At 38.4% G+C, this 17,856-nt stretch overlaps 1 non-coding gene across 1 annotated transcript; it reads left to right on the top strand.

Annotated features, from left to right (window-relative positions):
• Nucleotides 1-8,755: 8,755 nt before the first annotated feature.
• Nucleotides 8,756-8,854, top strand: LOC146860351 (small nucleolar RNA U13). Its single transcript, XR_014979337.1, has one exon. It is a non-coding gene; the product is annotated as a small nucleolar RNA U13 (small nucleolar RNA).
• Nucleotides 8,855-17,856: the final 9,002 nt, after the last annotated feature.

Genomic DNA, 17,856 nt, shown 5'->3' with positions numbered 1-17,856 from the left:
ATATGTCCTACCGTGTACATCATGAAGGTGTCTCAACATGGTGTGATTCCCGAAGGAATACTTCTTGTTGGGATTCCCTCTTGAAAGTACACGGTCACAAAGCTTACAAGTCACTAAGGGTGCATTTACCTTTTTCTTGCCGTCTGGAAAAGAAAAATACTCCCATATGAAAGAGCTCTTTTGTTTCCTCCTTCTCTGCCTCAAGGTAGTGCTGCTAGATAGATATATAGATATATATATAGATATATGAATTCCACAAAGCTCTCTCCCACTTCCAGGACGGTGAGGAAGAAGCACACGGACACCAATTCGTGCTTTGCAGGTTTTAATGAAGATCAGCACCCACACAACACGCCATTACGCCACCAGATGGCCTTGATCACATAACGTAACTGCCGCTTCATTAACCTTTATATTTAGGAAGGACTCTATGACCTCGTGATGCTGGTGTTAAATAAACATAGAAAAAATACTCTAGTTTACATGGCAAATGTAACAATGCAATATATATACACATTCAGGCAATATTAGTGATTGTAGCAGCATGGGTCTATGAAATTCCGTGGTGATAATATTGAATGATGTCTGTACATGACTTATTATAAACTCTTGGAGAACTTGACAGACCATGTAAAAACATTATAAACTCCATGATTCAAATGTGCAAATTTAGCTTGTGCAAATACGCAGAATAATAGTGCAAATCTTAATTATTAAAGTGCAAATTGTGCCTTTAATGTGCAAGAATGCAAAGGTGCAAAATACGCAACAATGGTGCAAAATGCAAGCAAATGTATTGTATATACACACATAGCAGCTATATTCTGAAACTAATTCATACAGTTTAACTAATACACGGTCTGAATTCTTTACAATTTTTCAACAAATGTTAAAATATATCAAATTACAAGCTCATTTCATAAAACCCAGAATTGCTTCGAAAGATCTGTTGCCTATGTAAAAAATCATGAAAGCTGGTCAAAAGTGAAGAAAGTGCTAATAATAATAGAATAGCAACACAAGCGACGAAAGAAAACAAACAGAAACAGGAAATGATATTAAAACACTTATCATATGTGTGTTTCATCATATTGACATATACACATTAAATTCAGCTACTCCCCTAAATCTTTCGAATAATATATCTGCGGTATAAGTTTTAGGTATATCTAATAGGTCAACTTTCACCTAAATTATAATGCACATAATGATGAAAGGAACCTTGCTGGGGGATTCATTAGATGTGTAGTGCCGGAACGCTCCAACATATGAGGAAGAGATTTTTTAATTTTCTTCATTCTTTTTTTCTTTTTTTCTCTCTTCTCTCTTTTATTTCCCTCTGTATCTCTTCACTTTCCTGAACTATACCCATTTAAAAATTCGAAAGACAAACTAAGAGAAAAACAAAAACAAACAAAACATAAAAGGAACAGATTAATTCAGTGACTGAATAAATAGTCAACTCTCAAACAATATTGATGAGGATACAGGTTAAGTACAAGAACTGATCAGTGAAAAAGCTTCGATTGACAGGATTGCCAATGCACGCACTGTGATTCTTAATCAAATATTGCAAGAATATTAAAATAATGTTATTGTACAGTTTTGGCCAACAAATACTTAGATAAAATTATGTAAGTCCTCAGTGTTGTTTAACCCTGTTGGGGCTTTGCTATCGAATTCGAGTATGTATTTGGTTTCGAGTTGTCGTAATGCTTTCACTCTGTTGCCCCCTCTTCGCTGTGCGGGGACACTGTCGACAACAAAGTATTTATATATATATCTGTGACCAAGGGCGGACGCCCGAAACGCGTCGGATTTGGTGAACTTGCCTTTTTAATAAACTTGCCGAAAGAAGACTGGGACTTGCGTGGTTTTTCCTCGTTGCTGCCTGCCTGGTGGTTCTGTGGTGAAAGACTTCTGTTTGTGCATATATATATATATATATATATATATATATATATATATATATATATATATATATATATATATATATATATATATATATATAGAGAGAGAGAGAGAGAGAGAGAGAGAGAGAGAGAGAGAGACACACACACACCCCCCACACATATTTTACTAATGAATGGTTATTTTATTAGAAGTTAATAAAAAACGTACTTTTTCAAAAAATTTATTTTTTATACTTATATATTTTAAATAAAAATGACTTCAATTAGTTAAACACAATCTTAACAAACGTTACTGCACTTATAAATAACAAAAAATAATAGTGAGTGTAGGATTTTTATTTATTATTGTCTAAAAATTATTATTTTTAATTTACCTTAAGATATTTAATAAAAATCAATTGTACACAACACATTTAATTTGATGAGATAAGGTGATATAACATTTTATTTGATTAGTTCTAGGTTAAAAGTAAATATTTAAAATGTATTTAAATGTATACTATACATTAAATATGTTTTATATTTTTTAAGGAGTAATAAACTTGAATCATTTCCCCTTTCTTTCCCATAGGTAGGTCTCCACCTCGGAGAGCAAAGTTACTCGTAGTAACTTTCCACTCATAAATCCTGTTTTAGTAGCCCCCGTATCCTTCCGATTTGAGAGGGTAGTAAATGTAGGCATGCACAAATAGAATAGGTGCATATATATTTACCTGTTTGACTAGTCCTCAATATGTTGACTTTCATGGACTCCACAAAATTCAACTTAGCAAATACATTTTGGGATGTTTGGCCATACCGTGGCAAAACACAGTTGGTTGCGGTAGCAGCCAAACAACATTGTAGAACAACAGCAGCATCACTACTAAAAAGCCACCTTCCTTCCTATCAAGGAATGAGAACTAAGGCCGTTCGCTCTGATTCCCCAATGTAACGCAATCACAGCCTGAACCGAATACAGCCAGCCAATGAAAGGATCGCATTCTGGGTATCTCTCAACTCCACTTTCTCGTATTTTGAATGGCATCATCACAAAGTAATGTGTACAAGCCTCAAGAGAAAGATCTACTTGGTTTACAGTGCTACAAGAGAAATTTAAAATGTATATTTGGGGAACAAAATTCGAGCTACATACTGATCATAAACCCCTAATATACATGTTAGGCGATAGTTGTTCAAATAACGCATCATTTAGATAAGTAAGATTGTTAGCAAGGTTACAGGAATTTAACTTTGACATAAAATACATTCCTGGAGGGAAAAATGTTAGAGCTGATTGTTTATCACGCTTACCAGTGGAAAGTGATTGTGTTGAGGATGACAACAAAAAAAAATGGGGCGATCTAGAGTATGTTTTTACTATTGGTGATATAAATGAACAGTTTAAAATTTCAGAAAAAGAATGGTTAGACAATTGTGATAAAGATGACTGCATGATCCAAGTGAAGAAATTTCTTGTTAGTGGGTGGCCTGGTGACAGGTGTATGTCCATGGATTTAAGCTGCTTTTATCAAGTTACTTCAGAGTTGTCAGTAGTTAATGATATTTTGGTTAGACAAGACTTGTTTGTTCCTCCTAGTAATCTAAGGTCAAAAATCATTGCCTTAGCTCATGAGGGACATTTGGGAATTTCTGCTACTGCAAAGAAAATTAAACAGATCTATTGGTGGCCAGGTATTGATGGCCAAGTCAAAAGATATGTGGAATCGTGCACTGAATGTTTGTGCTCGGACAAACATTGGAAGACCTCAACGGCTCCATTATGTCCAGTTAGTTTGCCTAACAATGCCTGGGAAAAGATTGGGTTAGATTTCTCTGGTCCCATTAATGTTGTTGGTTGCGACAAAAGATTTTTGATTGTTGCAATAGATTACTATTCAAAGTGGTTGCACTTTTCTTTTGTGAATTGTGCTGATTCTTCTTCTGTGATAACATTTTTGAAAAATCTATTTTATATTGAAGGGAGAGTTAAGGAAATTGTTACGGATAATGGTTCCCATTTTGCCTCTGAGCAGTTCATCAATTTTCTTGATAAACATGATGTGAAACACAGAGTACCGTTATATAGTCCTTCTTCTAATGGTTTAGTTGAAAGAGCACATAAGTTGATTAAAGAAGGGGTTCAAACAGCAGTTGCAAACAACCTTGATGTGAAAGATTATTTACATTTTAAGGTCTGGAATTATAATATTACTCCTCAGAGTACCACTGATGTCGCTCCTTTTGTTTTGTTAAGAGGGAGAAAACCTATTAGTTCTATTAGTCCAACGTGGTTATTGGACCAGGTTGAACGTTATCACAAAATAGATTTACAAGGTCTCAGAGAACATGTCCGTGAAAAACGAAATTGTTATAAAAAGAATTATGATTCCAGAATGCATGTGAAGGATGGAACTTTGATTATCGGGTATTGGGTCCTGATTAAAAAAACAAATAGAGTCAGCAAGGGCCAGCCAAAATTCTCAGAACCTGTAAAAGTTGTAAGAATTAATAGGACAGCAGTTTTATTACACAATAGAGGATGGTGGAATTGCAATGCTCTAGTTAAGGTAACTCCTAAGCAAGCCGGTATCATTTCACAAAGAGTAAATGCACACCTTGGTAATGCAAAGCAGGATTGGTTTGATTTAGGTTCCCATACACATACCGACCTCAGTGGGAATTTGCAAACTTCATCACCTTCTGGGGACAATGGAAGTACGCAGATTGATTTGAGTGATGATAATTTAAGTAGAGGTGATTTTGTTGTGGATGGTGATAATACAACTGCTACTTCTTTACCATCTGATTTTATTCCAGGAGGAAGTGGAGATTATTCTGTCAGGAGTAGTGCGAGAATAAGATCTGCTCCTATCCAATCTAGAGACTGTGTATATTATTGATTTGATTGTATATATATGTATATATTTCTTCTTTTATCCTTTTATTAATTTTATTTAATTTATGGAAAGGGGGATGTGTAATATGTGGAAATGTATTATTTATTTCTTGATATGTTTTAAGAATCTAGAACGTAAATTTCAAGGATGTAGCTTTAAAGAATGCTAGTTTGGAATGTTATTGTAAGAATGTTTGTGTTTGACGATGGCAGAACCGACTTGGAGACTGGAGTGGAAAGTCATGGGTCCTTACTCTTATTAAAACTTCAACCTGACTTCTGTGGAATTGTTTTATTTGGAGTTCGCGGTTCTCCTATACTACACAGACTCCTTCACAATATCAGAGAGCAATACATGTGATGGAGGCCACCATCTTCTCACTTGTGAGGTGCTGCCCCAAGGCCCATTTGAGTAGATGTCTACTAATGGTAAAAAATCGTTAAAGTTTCACTTAAATAATTGAGTACAAGTAGGTTACTTTTATTATTTGTGGTATTAATGTGAAAGACCCAGGAGAAGCAGTGAAGGTACTGGTGGTGAGGGTTGTCAGCAGTCAGCTTAGTCAATGTTTTTTTAATTTTAATTTTTATATATAGCGCCGAACTCGACCCGAGGGTATTGGAGCACTTTACATGAGCACCAGTTACTTTACACAACGACACATTCATGTTTGGTAGGCAGAGGAGATTAAGTGATTTGCCCAGAATCACAAGATGCTGAGCCAACGCCAATCTTCGAGCCTGGTTCCACAGATCCAAAGCCGGCAGCTCTGGCTGTTACGCCACATCGCCAACCCTCAACTTCAAATTGTACATCTTGGCGAGGATCGCCTGTTCAGCCTCTCACTTTGGTGCAGCATCCTGCCTTTTGGGGATTACTTTCACATCTTTGGATCATAAGACTTTTCCTGATAATTGTCTTCAATGCTAAATTACAAAAATGTTGATGTCAAAAATGCTATTGCACTGACATAGCAAACAACCACGAACTGCATCTTGACATTTGCCTTTAAATCTAAGGAGTGGGTAATTGCAAATACACTCATATTTATTTTTATTTCACCCATTCTGGTCATAAACTGCAGGGTTAGATTTTGATTGCGCATTCGGCTATATACCCATGAATAACGCATTTTAAAATGATGTTATGCAGAAGCAGACGATTAGCATATGTAAGAACATATGAAACGCTTAAACCTAAATGATAATTTGATACCTAACTGAGAATTCAACACATTCGAAGACCACAGAAGAATAAAGAGACAGATGGAAAACTTCAATGACACATTTTATGGTTATTTGCCATTTGGGTATCGGCCAAAAGAAGATATGTATTTCATCTTTTCATCCGTAATGACCTGAGCAGAAAAGCTAACATCTGCATTTTGGAAAGCTGCAGTTTTTCTTTAAAATGAATCCCATATGTTGAGTTTCTCTAACTACATTTCAATGTAATAATGTACCGAGCATTTTCGGCGTTCATTATTCAGTCATGCCTTTCTGTGACTTTATCCAGCGGCTAAGTCTGTCACAACAACAAAACGCACCAGCAAATAATTTTGGAAATCATGCATTGTTTTATAAAGACGGAAACAACGTTTTATGACAAATATACAGTGCATCATTAGCAAATGGCATCTAATCATTGATTAAATGCTTTTGGTGTCAGAAACCCATTTGCCATTTGTTAAACGATAATAGTTTACTTCCAAAACATATTACCCAATAATTGTATAATGTTAGGTCTAAATCTCAATATTGTAAAACATTCACTATAAAAATGTTCTTTCGAAGAGGTTGCAGCTATTGATGGAACTGCCACGTTCAGCATAAAAAGGTTCTTGACTATCAGCCCAAATATTAAAATTACCTAAAATCAACTGGAATAGAATTCCCTGGATTCACTTAAGGAACTGCAAGATTGGAAAAATGCTGGACATCACTGCAAATAATTTTATTCGAAAGATTGACGCTACGCAGATTTGCACATTCAAACTCATAATGACAAGCATTTTAACTGAGTAGAACGTCATCCAACTATTACCATTTGTAATCCTGTTCCGACCTAAAGCCTCAGTTTTAGTGATCTGCAAAGTTTTTCAGGACTAATGGATTCCCTCCCATTAATTATATGTTTTACGACAGTGTGCTGAAGTTTTAGGGACATGCAACTATTGCACTAATACTAAACGTGGAAAAATCTATGATACTGAGAATATTGCTGTCACATTTTATGTAAACAATTGTAGATGATAAGCACTTGTTAACGACCGATTAAACATTGGGATTTCATAGGTCCAGGTAAGTAAAATGTATTATATATATAAGTACGCATCTGCACCAGAAAGAAGCCTGGGCCAACTGACACTCTCTGGAATCTCAGCATGCGTTCCATGTTAACGTTCTACACTCAGGTTTCAGTGAAGACGCCACACATTCCCCTCAGTTAAACAACAAGAAAAATTAATAATATAGGCTGTAACAGTAATAAAACACATAATGAAATTGGATGTTACTTGTGAATTAAACAATATCTTGAGCGAAACAATTGCCTTGTAGAAGAATATAGTGACAACTCAAAATAGCTAATACATTCGATTGTCTCTGCGCCATTTTGAAGGATGTTGCAAACACTAAGAAGATTGACGCTCCCAATCAGTGGAATTCAATTCCACTACGTTTGATGAACTCCTAGTACCCTTTTACTCATAATATCCCTTTTCCTCAGAACTTTTGCGATATGGCAATAGTAGAAATGTTACCACTTTATTCATATTACACACATTGCCATCAGTTAACTCAACCACTTGTTTGCCAATTCTAACTTTTCTCATTTGATAAGAGAATTTTGTTGCTCGAGACTCGGCAATATTCCATATTTTTAGGTCGAGCTCTGAGCCAGCACGCAAGCGCTGCACTGGGGTTGATCAGCGTGCAAGCGATGCTCTGGGATTGATCTGTGGTAGTTGACTATGTGAGGGAAGCCCCGCCCACTCCCCACCCACTTTTTCATTGGCTTGTGTCTCTGTCCTCTGTAAATGCTGCCTTCTGATTGGTTTATAGGCTGCTAGTCCCTCCTTATGACGGCCTTCTCGTCATTTGTATCCTTCCATGGCTACTGGCCCCTTTACTTTGTGTTTCATGAGCACTATTTTCTTCCCGTGCCCCACACCTCCCGCTGTCCGTGCCTTCTCTCCTGCCCCCTACTCCCATTGTTTGTGCCTTATTGCACCCCTCCCACCCGCACTCCTATTTGCAATGCAATAGGTCTCGCGTAGATGAGAGGCCTATTGCATTGCAAATGCTTGTTTTCATGAAAGTTGGTTAAGAAACAAATGTGGTGATATCGTGATGCTGCACTTTTTCACCACAGCTATTGTATATCCGCAGTGAGCTGGAAAGATTTTCTCTTTTAGGACAATGGTTTGGCGAAAATGTAATATTCGAAGTTATAACAGTTTTAAAGTTGCGTAAATGGAATTGCTTGCGATCGGTGTAGCATACTCATACTCAAAGATGGCGCTGAAACAGTGTCAGTTAACATTAAACTTTCAAGTGTTCATTTATCTTCACAATATATCCTTTGAACGCAGCTTCCTCCCCTGCAACCCACGTTTGTGTTGCCATTTCATGATGTCTGCTGAGGATACAATGTAGTCTGTTCTTTATGTAGTAACTAAATAGAACCTATTTTGGGCAGTCATTTTAAGAGAAGAAACTACAAACCGGGACACGGATTGGCTGCACTGCTGCATATAAATTAGCATATTAATACGGTTGTGTTAACAGTACAACTTTTGCTGTAGTGGACTCTCTTTTCTTAAAGAATATCATAGACAACTTGTGATTAGCCCTGAGTGTGACCCTCGCAGATGTGGACAGACACAAGTGGCAAGATAATCTCACCCTCACATCCATAGGAGAATCGAATTCTCTGGTGTTCCTCTGTTAACTTTCGATTCCGATCCTTCTGGTTCTTGCAAGTGATGAGTGGGTTTTCATGCGCATGTGTGACGTGTGCCATCCCATCCTTGTTACGACTGGGCACATTACCCTTCTGAGCTTGAACTGGAGATTCAGTAGAGCTTCAATTGCGGTAAAGAATGTGGTGTAACATGTCTCTGATCTATGCTTATGTTCAAAATCTACAAACCTCAGGTTAGAATACTGGTTTAGTCACTGATGTGGTTAATACACTTATTGCAGCAGTGCAATATCCTGAGAACTGATTGTAACAAGCATTTGCAATGCAACAGGTCTTGCATTTACATAAATTTGAGGTATTGGCATTGTAAATGACAATTCCTTTTATTTATGTTTTGTTTTTTAAACATAAATAAAACGCATTGTCATTTACAATGCCAATAGCTTAAACTCGCATAAATTCGAGACCTATTGCATTGCAGATGCTTGTTTTAACCTGATCCCAATCACCTGCTTTTACAGCTGATGATGAATTCTCTGTTGATATCTTGGTCTCTTGCCCTAAGTTGCCATTTCCAGACCATCGCTTACCTTTCCTGAGTTCCCCCACATCACAATTTGCCCATTCTATTTAATCCATCATTCACATCTGTTTTAGATTACACACCGCAGCCATACCCCTTATCTTTTCAAACAGCGACTTCTCACCATCAATTCTGGGAGTAGTTGGCTAACTCCAGAGCAACTGATTGCTTGATCATAATATTTCCCATTGACCAATGTCAACTGCAACCCTTCTTTCAAAATCCTTATCCACCTTTCCACAATACCATTTGTCTCTGGATAATACACTGAGGTGCGTATATGCTCAATTCCATGGCTTGACAAGAATGATTTAAATTCTTCTAATATTAGGTGTATACCATTATCTGTTACAATGCTTTTAGGAAAACCCTCACTCTCGAAAAACTCTTCTGTAAATTCAGTAATATTTCTAGATGTGACCTAGCTCATGATTTTCACCTCTAACCATTCTGACAATTGATCAAATTAGATAATACAGATAATACAGTAAATATGACTGATTGATAGACACGTGGGATTAGCAATATCAAGTTTAATCCTGTCTCAAAGCCCACCAGGTCTGGGCATGGGTAATGTTGTGTAATTCACTGTTCTTTGTGATGTATTGCTTGTGGCACACTCTGTAAATGACTTTACCTTTTCCTCTGCACATCTATCTATATTGGGCCACCAAAAACCCCTCCTCACTTTCCTCTTCATGCTTCTCATGTTTGGATGCCCCTCGTATACCATATCTAATATGGTTTATCTAAAATTCCCAGAAACTATCAATTGCTTGCCCCTCAATAAGACACCATCATATTCAGAAAGCTCATCTGCAATGTTAAAATATAACACATCTTTATCTAGAAATTTTGGTAGGCTAAATTGTCCCAGTGTAATTCAAGACCTTTTAAATCACAGCCTTTCTGGCAAATGCCTCTTTCCATTGTTTCTGTACAATTCAACCAGATGACACTCCACATATTTACTTCACTTTGTCTAAAACAGAATAATGAATAGAACTATCATCAGTTTCTTTTACACAGAGCCTTAATAAGCAATCTACCATAACATTCCTGTCTCCAAGGATTGTATTCTACATGGAGATGGAACTCTTGCAATCTCTTGCCATTTGCCATTCTAGGCAATGCTCTCTTACAACCTTTTTTTGTGAACAGCTCTACTATAGGAGGAGGATCTGTTCTCACCCTGAATTTAGAGCCATACACATACTTCCTGTTAATGCTATTTTCTCCAAAGTGAAATAATTTTTTCTGCACCTCTAATTGTCTTGAGGCATATGATTTTGTTGCTAAGTTTGATTCACAATCTTATAATAAAACCACACCAATGCCTACATTGGTAGAGTCCGTCATTGTTAAAGATTCACACTTGGCATCAAACAAACTTAAAAATGGTGCAACTACAATGACAGATTTTAAATTACTCAATTCAGACACACATTCCTTATTCAATAAAAGAGTTTGATTTTTCTTAATCAGTTTCCTCATATGTTTGGTTCTTTCAGATAATAAAGGAATTAATTTACCATAATGTTCTGCTAAACTCAAAACTTATCGGAGTTGCTCCTTGTCCTTTGGTTCAGGTACTTCTTCAATGGCCTTACCCAGACTGGGGTTTTGGAGAAATACCATGCTTTTCTATATTTTGACCTAAACAATCGATAGATGCCATTTCAAACCTACATTTTTCTTTAGTTAAAGTCAACCACTGTCTTCCAAAATTGTTAAATCTTCAATACAGTTTCAGTTTGTTGTTTTTCTGAGTTGCCAAAAACTAAGGTGTTGTCCTGAAAATAAAAACACATAATTTACATCTTTAAATAACTCATGCATCATTCTCGGGAAAACTGCTAAAGCTGAAATTAGCCCAAATGGTATTCGTTTATAATGATATGCTCCCTCCTGTGTTATGAAGGCAGTATAATGGTTTGAATCATTATGCAAAGTAATCTGATGATACACACTGGAAAGACCTTGTGTAGAAGACATATTAGCATCATTAATCAGGGAAAACATTTCTCCAATATTTGGCAAAAGGTGTGGATCCACCAGTACTCAATCGTTGAGGTCTCTTAGATCGACACCGAGTCTTATTTTCCCATTGGGCTTATGTACTACCACAAAAGGTGTCAACCACGCTAACGATTATCTCTCTTTTATAATATGTTGTTGACATAATCTGTCCAACTCTTCTCCCAATGCACCCCTCATTGTCACAGTAACATTTCTGATTTTGTGCTCTTTTGCTACAGCTTCCACTTTGAGAATGATCTATTGAATAAAATCTTTTACCAAACCCAATTTGGATGAAAAAATAAACTTTACGAAATATGTTTTCCCACTCAAGATACATCATGACAATACTTGATCACGATAATTAGGATTGAGAATAATCATTAGGTACCTTTGTTGTAGTTATCCTAAAAGACATGGACCTTCTCTAGCAACCTATAGTTTTGCATCAATAGTCTTTCCTCTGTAGTCCAATGTAGATTAACAATAACCCAGCCCATTAATAGTCTTGTTACCATATCCTGCTAGCCTGATATCTGGTGATAAGAGTTTTATATTAGAAAATAAAGGTAATAAATCATCACCTATCAAGGTGTGTCTTGCTCCTGAATCTGCCATGACCTTAATCTGTCAACTGACAATATACCTATATTGTCAGTGTGCCACAGACAAATTAATAGACTGCTCTTGTTTTTGTTGTCTGACAAACAAATTGTATCGTCATTCCACAATGCTTGTATGTTTGTCATGAATGAAGAAAACATACCAAAAGAGCATAGCGAGGCCTCCAGAATGGAACATTAGAAAAAACTAGCCTAAGCATACAACATATTGAATGCAGGACACAATAGTGGTGTATACAACTTATAACTATTAAAAACATAAAGACACACATGGAGGCCAGCCCTCTGTATTTTTGCTGTTACATTTGGCAAGTCCAGTCATATATGTGGCACTCTTTTCTTTTCTGGGATCAGGTGAAAAGCCTACCCAATAATATCACACATATCTCTCTGTCAGGACATTTCCCGGCACTGTCACTCATGGCCTACCCCTGACTTCTACCTCCTTCCTAATAGCTCTCTTGTTTCTTTGCAAGCTGTTGGTCTTATGCCCCAGGTTATTCACTAACAACCATCACCCTAGCAAGAGAGATAATAGAGCTCTAGGAAAACCACTCTATCCACAATGTCCTTCATATCAAGTGTCCTCCCCTTTCCAATATTTTCTGGTCACAACTTTATCATTCATCATTTATCATTCATCTCAAGGCACATGCCCTCTAGACTATGGCGTCACCTTTTTGTGTCTTTACTGAAGATGAACATTATGGTCATAAAATGTTAAATTCTATGTAATGTGACTACTAGACAAGTTCATTAAACACCCTGTGGTGAAGGTAAACTGGACTAAAACCAATATCTTCCCTCTCTGCTCTGTGGCAGACTACACCGCCTGGTCAGACTAAACTAGCATACAAGTAAATACTCACTGCATCAGATACTTGGCCATCCAAGTGGCTGTTAAAGAAACAGTAATACAATCAGAAAATATACAACCCCTACCAAATTGCATTAAGAAAGGCACCCTCTACTGGTCCACTGTCCTGCTATCTATAATGGGTGGAATTGCTCTAATCAAATTGATTATTCTCCTGAAAATACTGTACATCCCACAAAACTAACCATTTCCACTCCCCCATTCATTTCTTAGGAACTTTACAGGGTGGACATACAAGGGTAGCCATCACAAAATGCTACAAATCAACCTATGATTTGGTATGATCCACCCTACATTCTACTACAGAAACTTACATTTAATGGTGATAAATGACTTGTTATATGGCCCCTCTTCATTCCCAACAAATACATTTTTTTTATGGGTTTTGGGAACTACGCACTGGATGCATTATGTATAAAACACCTTCCACCCCAAATACTCTCAGCATACTAAAGTAGCGCTAGACACTTGAAGTAACTTCCTAATGCAGTTAGGTTGGTCCTACAAAAGTGCTAGCAAAACCCCACTCTTTATAGGAAATAGGTTCTCCCAAGTCACTGCCCTGCTAGGCTTTATTTTAAAAAAAAATTTAATTGATTTTTTCTATTGTCCAAAAAAAAAAAAGAGTCACAATAATTTTGCACATAGCACAGTCCCTTGCCCGAGAGGCACATAGATCAGAAAACATGAAAACAATCCTTTATCCCCCAAAATATACATAAGTTCAGGTTTTTTCTTTTTTCCAGACTTATTTTGAAACATTCTCCTTCCACCTCCTGATAGGTTCCCATATACGCTTTCCTAAAATTCTACCCTTTTTCCCCTTCTTATCATATATCCCTTTTTCCAGATTATATACTGACAACAGTCTAGCCAACCATTGATGGAATGTTGGGGCTACCTTATCCAGCCATGCTGTTGCCACACAGATTCTCAAAACTGACATAGCCACGAACAAGAAATAAGACGAGCTAGCCTACTCATTTCCCCCACCTACCCCAAGGAGAATCCATGCTGGCATAAGAGCAACATTAATTCCTAAATTTATATCTAAAAAAGATTCAATAGCCCTGAGCAGCAAATTAAGTTGTGGACATAGCGCAAAAATATGGATGATATCAACCTCGCTGCTGTCACACCGGGGCACGTAATTCCTGTCGTTCCCCCCCATTGAGCAATCCTATCGGGTGTATGGTATAAAGAATATATCGTCTTATAATGTTGGGCCTGTAGTGCTGCTGAGCAGAGTATGGTCCGCCCCAACTCTAAAGAGTCCTGAAAGCAATCCTGGTCGACCTGGAGCTTATCTGCCCATTTCCTTCCATATTTTTCCAAATCATCACTTCTTAAGACAGACAGCTCAGCATAGATTTTCCTTATAGAACATTCTGCCCCGCCCTCAATGACATCCAATATCCTGTTTTTACAGAACCCGGCAGTGCCGCCCTGTTTATTCATCAAATAACTCAGAACTTGCAAAAACGTAAAAAAATTATTCCTAGTGATACCATACTTCCCTTGGATTTCGGTAAACTGTAAAACACCTTGAGCTCCCATGAGGTCCCCCAATTTCCGAATCCCCCGCCGCCCCCAATCACCCATAACAGTATCTGCAAATATTTCTCCTGGAAGAGACACATTCCCTTCAATCCGTGTATAGGTGTTGAATCTACCCAGCCCCAGTTTTTTACAAAATGATACCCAAATTTTAAAGCCTGCTATAAGTGTCTTAAATCTGGTTCTTTTATAGTACCCAGGATCTGTATATTTCAGGAAGCAGTTTCCTGCATCTTCACCAATAAGTATTGCATATATATTAGTTGATCCTATCTTAACCTACGGATCTGAGGTGTCTCCTCCAATAAGCCCACTCATGTACCGGAAGGCTGCTGCCCAGTAATATAACTTAAAATCGGGAACTGCCCATCCTCCCCTATCCCTAGGAAGAGTTATAAATCGAAGGGCTCTCCTAGTTTTCCCTTATGCCCATATGAATCTGTTGATCAACAGTTCAATTGCCGCAAACTATTTACCTTCAAATATCAATGGAATTGTCCTAAACAGATAGAGGAATTTGGGCAAAATTATCATTTTAACCACGTTAGAGCGCCCAACCAGGGAGAGATGAAGGTTATGTATCCTATCGAGATCTTTCTTACTTTTAACCATTATAGGTTCAATATTGTGCTCAACGATCTTATCTAAATCTGCTGATATACTAATACCGAGATACCCAGCCGATTTGACTACCCGCACATTGTTACAAACCACCTGGCTATTCTTAATAATCTGTGTCTTGGGGCCATTTAACGCATATCCCGATATCCGACCGAATACCTCAGCCTCCATTTCTACTTCCACAATTGCCCTAGTTGGGGAAGGAGTCACTATCGCAACGTCGTCCGCATAAACTAAAGTTTTAAACAGTTGACCCTGAATCTTAATAATTTGGTCATTTAATTCCAACTTACGAATCAGCGGATTGATGTAAACCGCAAATAGCAGGGCCAAGAAAATACACCCTTGGCGGGTACCTCGTTTAATCTGCACTGCCGATGTATGCCCTCCGTTGATTCTAAGCCGGGCTGTGGGAGATCGGTAAAGTGCCTGAATTGCCCTAATAAACCCTACTCCAATACCACACCACGATAGAGCAGCCCAAAGGTAGTCCCAGGAGACCCGGTCGAATGCCTTTTCTGCATCCAAGAATATAACCGCCATAGGGTCTCCTGAGACTTCCGTGGCATCAAATAAAGTGATTACCTTGCGAACATGTTGTGTAGTTCCCCTCCCTGGGATAAACCCATGCTGTGTAGGGCTAACCAATTGACCTATTACCTTACACAGCCTGAGAGCCATTACCTTAGAAATTTTTTTAGCATCCGAATTCATGAGGGTAATAGGTATATATGAACCCGGTTCCAAGGATGACTTACCCTTTTTCGGAATCACCACAATGTTGCCGCCTGCCTAGGAGACTGGGACAGATTTTCCTGATTGTGCCTGTAAGATTGTATCAACCAGGTCAAGACGTATTACGTTTTGAAATGTTTTTTTAGAATTTGATGGGGATTAAGTCAGGACCAGCAGCCTTACCTGAGGGGAGATTATTAAGTGCCACGAGAATTTCCTCAAATTTCAAGGGTGCATCTAATGCCTCCCTGTCTTCATCAGAGAGCTGGGGAGGAGGGAGACCTCCCAGATACCGCTGGATATCTGAGGGATCACCTGACTGATCCTCGCTATATAATTTAGCATAAAACTGTCTAAAGACTTCTCTATCTTCCTCGGAATCAGTAACTTTACCTCCTTTACCATCAGATATTTCTTTGATCTCTCCCGACACCACTCTCTGCCTTGTACGAATTGCGAGAATATGCCCCACCCACTCACTCATTCTCGTGGCATTGCTCCCTTTTGGTCAAGTAGGTCGCGACTGCCTTTGTAGCAAAACCATTTATATCTGCATTACTACACAAAATTTTAAGGAGCACCAGATCCGGAGAGACGCCGGCCTGGACTGCAAGAATCAGCTCCTGCTCTGCCTCCGTAACTGCTTTAACCATTTTATTAACTCTGACCTCCTCTTGTTTTCGTTTATACAAACTATAGCTTAAAGTCTCCATCCGGAAACCGGCCTTAAAAGCGCCCCAGATCACACCTGAGGAAGTGCTACCCCGATTAATTTCCCAGAAAATAGTTATCCATTTATTCATATGATTAACATAATCATCATCCTTAAGCAACCTCCTCTCGAAGGTCCATGTTTGCGTCTGCCTTTCACTTCCTATCGATTTTACTGTTAAAACCAATGGATTATGATCAGAAACCAATCGAGGAAACTTCTCCATCTGACTTTCAGAAATTAAAGAATTTCATATGAAAAAATAATCCAACCTAACACAGACCTTATGAGGGGCGGAGTAATAAGTTATTCCATCGTCTAATGGGTTCAAGCGTCTCCATGCGTCAGTTAAGGAATTATGATACACCAAGTTAAGTATTGCTCGACATACTTTTTTCTTCCGACCTCGATATTGCTGTCCTTCCTCCGTACCCAAGCCCCCAACCCCATTTATATTAAAATCTCCCCCCAAAATAACTGGTTCTGGCCATAAAGCCAGTTCTGAATCTAAAAATTCAAAAACACCCGGGTCATCCTCGGTGGATCCATACACTGATCCAATGGTAACTGTTTGATCATTAATTACACATTCCATCAGAACCCATCTTCCCCATTGATCTTCCTTCTTCCTAATAACCTTGACATCCCTTCTTTTAGACAAAAAAGCCACCCCTCTGGTCCTAGTCCCCTGTCTTGAATATGCGAGCAGAAAGAAACCAAGTTGTTCCATTAAGTGACCCCTTATCCCTTCTACATGCGTCTCCTGCAAGCAAACAAAATCCAACCGCATTAATCTCAGGGCAGCTGCAATGCGTTGTCTTTTCACCTGATCGTTCAGCCCACACACATTAAGGGAAGCAATCCTTATACTCATTAAAATACATCATATGTCTGACCCATCCAGAAAACCGAAATGTTCTTGCATATATTACCTATATTCCTTATTTCTTGTAGAGATTGTAGCCTTACCTCCCCTCTTCTATTGATACCTCTCTTGTGGTTGTTCAGACATCTCGGACCTAGTGCTGTGCAACACCGTGTAAACCCCATCCCCCTCCCTTAAACAATCCCACCCCTCCCCTGAAACTTCCACCCAACGCCCTCCCCCCTTACAGGCAAATGGGTCACTCATGACCCATGTGTGGCAGCTTAGAATGCAGCAGTCGCAGCCCCCCTTCTCCCTCGTGTCCCCCCTGTATTCCTTAATCCCTGGCAAAGGGTCTTCTAAAGAACAACTATATCTCCCGAAAGCCAAACAAGAGAACTAACCCCTATCCCCCTTCTGCTCTTTTAATTCTGCCAGATATTGTTGGGCCTTGATCTCCGAAAAAAAGATCCTAACCTGCCCCTTGATAATAACCTTAAGCCTTGCTGGGTACATCAAAAAGGCCTCGTGCCCGAGGCTCTGAAGGG

This window comes from Triturus cristatus, chromosome 3_1 (assembly GCF_964204655.1).
Source record: "Triturus cristatus chromosome 3_1, aTriCri1.1, whole genome shotgun sequence".
NCBI classification, from domain to species: Eukaryota; Metazoa; Chordata; class Amphibia; order Caudata; family Salamandridae; genus Triturus; species Triturus cristatus.
This window is presented reverse-complemented; position numbering and strand designations above follow the sequence as displayed.